This window comes from Rutidosis leptorrhynchoides, chromosome 9 (genome assembly GCF_046630445.1).
Source record: "Rutidosis leptorrhynchoides isolate AG116_Rl617_1_P2 chromosome 9, CSIRO_AGI_Rlap_v1, whole genome shotgun sequence".
NCBI classification, from domain to species: Eukaryota; Viridiplantae; Streptophyta; class Magnoliopsida; order Asterales; family Asteraceae; genus Rutidosis; species Rutidosis leptorrhynchoides.
In genome coordinates, this window is record NC_092341.1 from 291,549,887 (window position 1) to 291,559,534 (window position 9,648).

Sequence of the window (9,648 nt, forward strand, 5' to 3'; positions counted from 1 at the left end):
GTGACATAACAGTCGAATATAATACAAGACAAAGGTTTTATTGAATGCAACACTTTATTTAAATAAAAGTATGAGACTCCATGCACAGCTTGCTCAGATAATGCAACAGCGAAAGACTTTCTTAAGGACCTGAGAATAAACATGCTTAAACAGTCAACACGAAGGTTGGTGAGATATATAGGTTTAAAGCTAGCATCGATATAAATATAGACCACATGATTTCATAGTTACAAACGTTTCAATAAAGATATTCTATAATTTGTTGAGCGCTTCGGTAACCATACTTAACCATTAATGTAGCATATTTCCTTTATTATGAAATCTCCCTACACTGTACCAAGTGTAGTAAAACGAAGTACTATGCAACCGTTTACGATACTAGAGCGACTAGCCCGGTTGGGGTTGTCAAACCAGATAGATCTATCAATAGGATACTAGAGCGACTTCTGCGGCCTTGTCCATTCGTGTTCTCCTGGTTCGGGCAATTTCTAATAATGTGGCCCGGTTTTCCACATTTATAACAAACTACATTGGCATAACTTGCTCCGACACTACTTGCTCCGCCATTACTCGTTCCAACACCATTTGTTCCTTTCGTTCTATTAACCCCTGGTCCGTAGACCTCACACTTCGCTGCGCTATGACCATTTCTTTTACACTTGTTGCAAAATTTGGTGCAGAACCCCGAGTGATACTTTTCACACCTATGGCATAGCTGCTTCTGATTGTTGTTGTTGTTGCGGTTGTTATTGTTGTTGGGATGATTGTTGTAGTTGCTGTTGCTGTTGTTGTTGTTGTTGTTGTTGTTGGTGTTGTTGTTGTTGTTGTTGTTGTTGGGCCGTTTGTTGTAGTTGCGATTGATGTTGTGATTGTTGAGATAATTGTTGCGATTATTATTGTAATTGCTGTTGTTGTTGTATTGGTGATTCTTATCACCGTTTTCCTCCCACTTTCTTTTGACTTGCTTCACATTGGCCTCTTCAGCCGTCTGTTCTTTAATTCTTTCCTTAATCTGGTTCACTAGTTTGTGAGCCATTCTACATGCCTGTTGTATGGAGGCGGGCTCGTGTGAACTTATATCTTCTTGGATTCTTTCCGGTAATCCTTTCACAAACGCGTCGATCTTCTCTTCCTCATCTTCGAACGCTCCCGGACACAATAGGCACAATTCTGTGAATCGTCTTTCGTACGTGGTAATATCAAATCCTTGGGTTCGTAACCCTCTAAGTTCTGTCTTGAGCTTATTGACCTCGGTTCTGGGACGGTACTTCTCGTTCATCAAGTGCTTGAATGCTGACTACGGTAGTGCGTACGCATCATCTTGTCCCACTTGCTCTAGATAGGTATTCCACCATGTTAACGCAGAACCTGTGAAGGTATGCGTAGCGTACTTCACTTTGTCCTCTTCAGTACACTTACTTATGGCAAACACCGATTCGACCTTATCGGTCCACCATTTCAATCCGATCGGTCCTTCGGTTCCATCAAATTCCAAAGGTTTGCAGGCAGTGAATTCTTTGTAGGTGCATCCTACACGATTTCCTGTACTGCTAGATCCAAGGTTATTGTTGGTATGTAGCGCAGCCTGTACTGTGGCTATGTTTGAAGCTAGAAAAGTATGGAATTCCTCTTCATTCATATTCACGGTGTGTCGAGTAGTCGGTGCCATTTCCTTCAAAATAGTCAAATGGAACAAGTTAATCATACAGAATATTAAGAGTAGTTAATAGTATTTCGTAGCATAATATGAACTCATTTATAAAAGCTTTTTCTTCATATTAGCATTTTATAAGTTTAAATTCGGGTAGTACCTACCCGTTAAGTTCATACTTAGTAGCTAATATACAATTCAACTACTACAATTCTATATGAAAAACTGATTATAATAATATTTCGCGTTCAAACTTTTATACAATATTTTACAAACTTACAATACCGCTTATTTTACATAAAGCATGAAATATAGCACACAATAACTTTGATACAAGATAGTTGTGAAGATAATTCTAGCTAGTACACAAGTCGTTCAGCAAAGGCAATAAAGACACGTAATTCATACGTCCAGAAACAAGTCATGCATTCTGGTTTTACTAGGACTACTTCCCATCCTTGGTCTTGTGGAACATAACCGTTATGGCCGTTGATAAGACAGCGTGTTGTAACGTCGTCAAAGGGACGAGGGTTACGTAATGACCAACAGTCTCGTAATAACCTAAAAACCTCATTTCTTACCCCAATTACCGACTCCGTCACTTGTGGGAACGTTTTGTTTAATAGTTGTAGCCCGATGTTCTTTTTCTCACTTTGGTGAGAAGCGAACATTACTAACCCGTAAGCATAGCATGCTTCTTTATGTTGCATGTTAGCCGCTTTTTCTAAATCATGAAGTCCTATATTAGGATACATTGAGTCAAAATAATTTCTTAACCCGTTGCGTAAAATAGCATTTGGGTTCCCCGCAATATATACGTTAAAGTAAACACATCGTAACTTATAGGTTTCCCAATGTGATATCTCCCATCTTTCAAACGAAAGTCTCTTATAAACCAAGACATTCTTGGAACGTTCTTCGAATGTCTTACAAACTGATTTCGCCGTAAATAGTTGTGCCGAAGAATTCTGACCGACTCTAGACAAGATTTCATCAATCATGTCTCCGGGTAGGTCTCTTAAAATATTGGGTTGTCTTTCCATTTTGTGTTTTTATACTGTAAAATAGACAAGAGTTAGATTCATAAAAAAAATACTTATTAATACAAGCAATTTTTACATATATCATAAAGCATAGGCACACTATATTACATATATTACACCACCCGAATACAACTATCTTATTCCGACTCGCTCGTTTCTTCTTCTTCGGTATTGGTTCGTTTTGCCAAGTTTCTAGGGATATATGATGTTCCCCTAATACGAGCTGTCGTTTTCCACAACGGTTTAGAAAAACCTGGTGGTTTAGAGGTTCCCGGGTCATTGTTACAACTTAAGGGCTTCGGGGGATGACGATACATATAAAGTTCATCGGTGTTGGAATTAGATTTCTCTATTTTTATGCCCTTTCCCTTATTATTTTCTTTTGCCTTTTTAAATTCAGTTGGGGTAATTTCTATAACATCATCGGAATTCTCGTCGGAATCCGATTCATCGGAGAATTGGTAATCCTCCCAATATTTTGCTTCCTTGGCGGAAACACCATTGACCATAATTAACCTTGGTCGGTTGGTTTAGGATTTTCTTTTACTTAACCGTTTTATTATTTCCCCCACCGGTTCTATTTCCTCCTCCGGTTCCTCCTCTTCCGGTTCTGATTCTTCTTCCGATTCTGATTCTTCTTCTGGTTCTTCTTCGGGAACTTGTGAATCAGTCCAATATATATTCGACTCTTCATTATTGTTAGGTGAGTCAATGAGATTTGTGCTAGAGGTAGACATCTATCACACAATATCAAACATGTTAAGAGATTAATATATCACATAATATATACATGTTAATAATATATAGTTTCCAACAAAAATGTTAAGCAATCATTTTTAAAGAAAACACGGTCGAAGTCCAGACTCACTAATGCATCCTAACAAACTCGATAAGACACACTAATGCAAATTTTCTGGTTCTCTAAGACCAACGCTCGGATATCAACTGAAATGTCCCGTTCTTATTGATTAAAAACGTTCCATATTAATTGATTTCATTGCGAGGTTTTGACCTCTATATGAGACGTTTTTCAAAGACTGCATTCATTTTTAAAACAAACCATAACCTTTATTTCATAAATAAAGGTTTAAAAAGCTTTACATAGATTATCAAATAATGATAATCTAAAATATCCTGTTTACACACGACCATTACATAATGGTTTACAATACAAATATGTTACATCAAAATCAGTTTCTTGAATGCAGTTTTTACACAATATCATACAAACATGGACTCCAAATCTTGTCCTTATTTTAGTATACAACAGCGGAAGCTCTTAGTATTCACCTGAGAATAAACATGCTTTAAACGTCAACAAAAATGTTGGTGAGTTATAGGTTTAACCTATATATATCAAATCGTAACAATAGACCACAAGATTTCATATTTCAATACACATCCCATACATAGAGATAAAAATCATTCATATGGTGAACACCTGGTAACCGACATTAACAAGATGCATATTTAAGAATATCCCCATCATTCCGGGACACCCTTCGGATATGATATAAATTTCGAAGTACTAAAGCATCCAGTACTTTGGATGGGGTTTGTTAGGCCCAATAGATCTATCTTTAGGATTCGCGTCAATTAGGGTGTCTGTTCCCTAATTCTTAGATTACCAGACTTAATAAAAAGGGGCATATTCGATTTCGATAATTCAACCATAGAATGTAGTTTTACGTACTTGTGTCTATTTTGTAAATCATTTATAAAACCTGCATGTATTCTCATCCCAAAAATATTAGATTTTAAAAGTGGGACTATAACTCACTTTCACATATTTTTACTTCGTCAGGAAGTAAGACTTGGCCACTGGTTGATTCACGAACCTATAACAATATATACATATATATCAAAGTATGTTCAAAATATATTTACAATACTTTTAATATATTTTGATGTTTTAAGTTTATTAAGTCAGCTGTCCTTGTTAGTAACATACAACTAGTTGTCCACAGTTAGATGTACAGAAATAAATCGATAAATATTATCTTGAATCAATCCACGACCCAGTGTATACGTATCTCAGTATTGATCACAACTCAAACTATATATATTTTGGAATCAACCTCAACCCTGTATAGCTAACTCCAACATTCACATATAGAGTGTTTATGGTTGTTCCGAAATATATATAGATGTGTCGACATGATAGGTCGAAACATTGTATACATGTCTATGGTATCTCAAGATTACATAATATACAATACAAGTTGATTAAGTTATGGTTGGAATAGATTTGTTACCAATTTTCACGTAGCTAAAATGAGAAAAATTATCCAATCTTGTTTTACCCATAACTTCTTCATTTTAAATCCGTTTTGAGTGAATCAAATTGCTATGGTTTCATATTGAACTCTATTTTATGAATTTAAACAGAAAAAGTATAGTTTTATAGTCGGAAAAATAAGTTACAAGTCATTTTTGTAAATGTAGTCATTTCAGTCTAAAGAACGACGTCTAGATGACCATTTTAGAAAACATACTTCCACTTTGAGTTTAACCATAATTTTTGGATATAGTTTCATGTTCATAATAAAAATCATTTTCTCAGAATAAAAACTTTCAAATCAAAGTTTATCATAGTTTTTAATTAACTAACCCAAAACAACCCGCGGTGTTACTACGACGGCGTAAATCCGATTTTACGGTGTTTTTCGTGTTTCCAGGTTTTAAATCATTAAGTTAGCATATCATATAGATATAGAACATGTGTTTAGTTGATTTTAAAATTCAAGTTAGAAGGATTAACTTTTATTTGCGAACAAGTTTAGAATTAACTAAACTATGTTCTAGTGATTACAAGTTTAAACCTTCGAATAAGATAGCTTTATATGTATAAATCGAATGATGTTATGAACATCATTAATACCTTAAGTTCCTTGGATAAACCTACTGGAAATGAGAAAAATAGATCTAGCTTCAAAGGATCCTTGGATGGCTTGAAAGTTCTTGAAGCAGAATCATGACACGAAAACAATTTCAAGTAAGATTTTCACTCGAAATAAGATTGTTATAGTTATAGAAATTGAATTAAAGTTTGAATATGATTATTACCTTGTATTAGAAAGATAACCTACTGTAAGTAACAAAGGTTTCTTGATCTTGGATGATTACTTGGAATGGATTTAGAAAACTTGGAAATAAACTTGCAATCTTGGAAGTATTCTTGATTTTATGAAACTAGAACTTTTGGAATTTATGAAGAACACTTAGAACTTGAAGATAGAACTTGAGAGAGATCAATTAGATGAAGAAAATTGAAGAATGAAAGTGTTTGTAGGTGTTTTTGGTCATTGGTGTATGGATTAGATATAAAGGATATGTAATTTTGTTTTCATGTAAATAAGTCATGAATGATTACTCATATTTTTGTAATTTTATGAGATATTTCATGCTAGTTGCCAAATGATGGTTCCCACATGTGTTAGGTGACTCACATGGGCTGCTAATAGCTGATCATTGAAGTGTATATACTAATAGTACATACATCTAAAAGCTGTGTATTGTACGAGTACGAATACGGGTGCATACGAGTAGAATTGTTGATGAAACTGAACGAGGATGTAATTGTAAGCATTTTTGTTAAGTAGAAGTATTTTGATAAGTGTCTTGAAGTCTTTCAAAAGTGTATGAATACATATTAAAACACTACATGTATATACATTTTAACTGAGTCGTTAAGTCATCGTTAGTCGTTACATGTAAATGTTGTTTTGAAACCTTTAGGTTAACGATCTTGTTGAATGTTGTTAACCCATTGTTTATTATAACAAATGAGATGTTAAATTGTTATATTATCATGATATTATGATATATAATATATCTTAGTATGATATATATACAGTTAAATGTCGTTACAACGATAATCGTTACATATATGTCTCGTTTCGAAATCATTAAGTTAGTAGTCTTATTTTTACATATGTATTTCATTGTTAATACACTTAATAATATATTTACTTATAATTTAACATAATTAACCAAGTGTATCAATATCTTAATATGATTCATATGTACCTAGTAAGACGTTGTTATAACGATAATCGTTATATATATCGTTTTCGAGTTTCTTAAATTAATAGTCTCATTTTTATGTATATAACTCATTGTTAAAATACCTAATGAGATACATACTTATAATAAAATCATGTTAACTATATATATAACCATATATATGTCATCGTATAGTTTTTACAAGTTTTAACGTTCGTGAATCACCGGTCAACTTGAGTGGTCAATTGTCTATATGAAATCTATTTCAATTAATCAAGTCTTAACAAGTTTGATTGCTTAACATGTTAGAAACACTTAATTAGGTAAATAACAATTTCATTTAATATATATATAAAAATGGAAAAGTTCGGGTCACTACAGTACCTACCCGTTAAATAAATTTCGTCCCGAAATTTTAAGCAGTTGGAGGTGTTGAAATATCTTCTGGAAATAAATGCGGGTATTTCTTCTTCATCTGATCTTCACGCTCCCAGGTGAACTCGGGTCCTCTACGAGCATTCCATCGAACCTTAACAATCGGTATCTTGTTTTGTTTAAGTCTCTTAACCTCACGATCCATTATTTCGACGGGTTCTTCAATGAATTGAAGTTTTTCATTGATTTGGATTTCGTCCAACGGAATAGTGAGATCTTCTTTAGCAAAACATTTCTTCAAATTTGAGACATGGAAAGTGTTATGTACAGCCGCGAGTTGTTGAGGTAGCTCCAGTTGGTAAGCTACTAGTCCGACACGATCTATAATCTTGAATGGTCCAATGTACCTTGGATTTAGTTTCCCCCGTTTACCAAATCGAACAACGCCTTTCCAAGGTGAAACCTTAAGCATGACCATTTCTCCAATTTCAAACTCTATATCTTTTCTTTTACTGTCCGCGTAGCTCTTTTGTCGACTCTGGGCGGTTTTCAATCTTTGTTGAATTTGGATGATTTTCTCGGTAGTTTCTTGTATTATCTCCGGACCCGTAATCTGTCTATCCCCCACTTCACTCCAACAAATCGGAGACCTGCACTTTCTACCATAAAGTGCTTCAAACGGCGCCATCTCAATGCTTGAATGGTAGCTGTTGTTGTAGGAAAATTCTGCTAACGGTAGATGTCGATCCCAACTATTTTCGAAATCAATAACACAAGCTCGTAGCATGTCTTCAAGCGTTTGTATCGTCCTTTCGCTCTGCCCATCAGTTTGTGGATGATAGGCAGTACTCATGTCTAGACGAGTTCCCAATGCTTGCTGTAATGTCTGCCAGAATCTTGAAATAAATCTGCCATCCCTATCAGAGATAATAGAGATTGGTATTCCATGTCTGGATACGACTTCCTTCAAATACAGTCGTGCTAACTTCTCCATCTTGTCATCTTCTCTTATTGGCAGGAAGTGTGCTGAATTGGTGAGACGATCAACTATTACCCAAATAGTATCATAACCACTTGCAGTCCTTGGCAATTTAGTAAAGAAATCCATGGTAATGTTTTCCCATTTCCATTCCGGGATTTCAGGTTGTTGTAGTAGACCTGATGGTTTCTGATGTTCAGCTTTGACCTTAGAACACGTCAAACATTCTCCTACATATTTAGCAATATCGGCTTTCATACCTGGCCACCAAAAATGTTTCTTAAGATCCTTGTACATCTTCCCCGTTCCAGGATGTATTGAGTATCTGGTTTTATGAGCTTCTCTAAGTACCATTTCTCTCATATCTCCAAATTTTGGTACCCAAATTCTTTCAGCCCTATACCGGGTTCCGTCTTCCCGAATATTAAGATGCTTCTCCGATCCTTTGGGTATTTCATCCTTTAAATTTCTCTCTTTTAAAACTCCTTGTTGCGACTCCTTTATTTGAGTAGTAAGGTTAGTGTGAATCATTATATTCATATATTTTACTCGAATGGGTTCTCTGTCCTTTCTGCTCAAGGCCTCGGCTACCACATTTGCCTTCCCCGGGTGGTAACGAATCTCAAAGTCGTAATCATTCAACAATTCAATACACCTACGCTGCCTCATATTCAGTTGTTTCTGATTAAATATGTGTTGAAGACTTTTGTGGTCGGTATATATAATACTTTTGACCCCATATAAGTAGTGCCTCCAAGTCTTTAATAGAAAAACAACCGCGCCTAATTCCAAATCATGCGTCGTATAATTTTGCTCATGAATCTTCAATTGTCTAGACGCATAAGCAATCACCTTCGTCTGTTGCATTAATACACAACCGAGACCTTGCTTTGATGCGTCACAATAAATCACAAAATCATCATTCCCTTCAAGCAATGACAATATAGGTGCCGTAGTTAGCTTTTTCTTCAATAATTGAAACGCCTTCTCTTGTTCATCCTTCCATTCAAATTTCTTCCCTTTATGCGTTAATGCAGTCAAGGGTTTTGCTATTTTGGAGAAATCTTGGATGAATCTTCTGTAGTAACCAGCCAATCCTAAAAATTTACGTATATGCTTCGGAGTTTTTGGGGTTTCCCACTTTTCAACGGTTTCGATCTTTGCCGGGTCCACCTGGATACCTTCTTTGTTCACTATGTGACCGAGGAATTGAACTTCTTCCAACCAAAATGCACACTTTGAAAACTTAGCGTACAGTTTTTCTTTCCTCAATACTTCTAGCACTTTTCTCAAATGTTCTTCGTGCTCTTGATCATTCTTTGAGTAAATAAGTATGTCATCGATGAAAACAATGACAAACTTGTCAAGATATGGCCCACACACTCGGTTCATAAGGTTCATGAACACAGCTGGTGGGTTAGTCAATCCAAACGACATAACCATAAACTCGTAATGACCATAACGCGTCCTAAAATCAGTTTTTGGAATATCATCCTCCTTTACTCGCATTTGATGATATCCAGAACGTAAATCGATCTTCGAATAAACCGACGAGCCTTGTAGTTGATCAAATAAGTCGTCAATTCTCGGCAGTG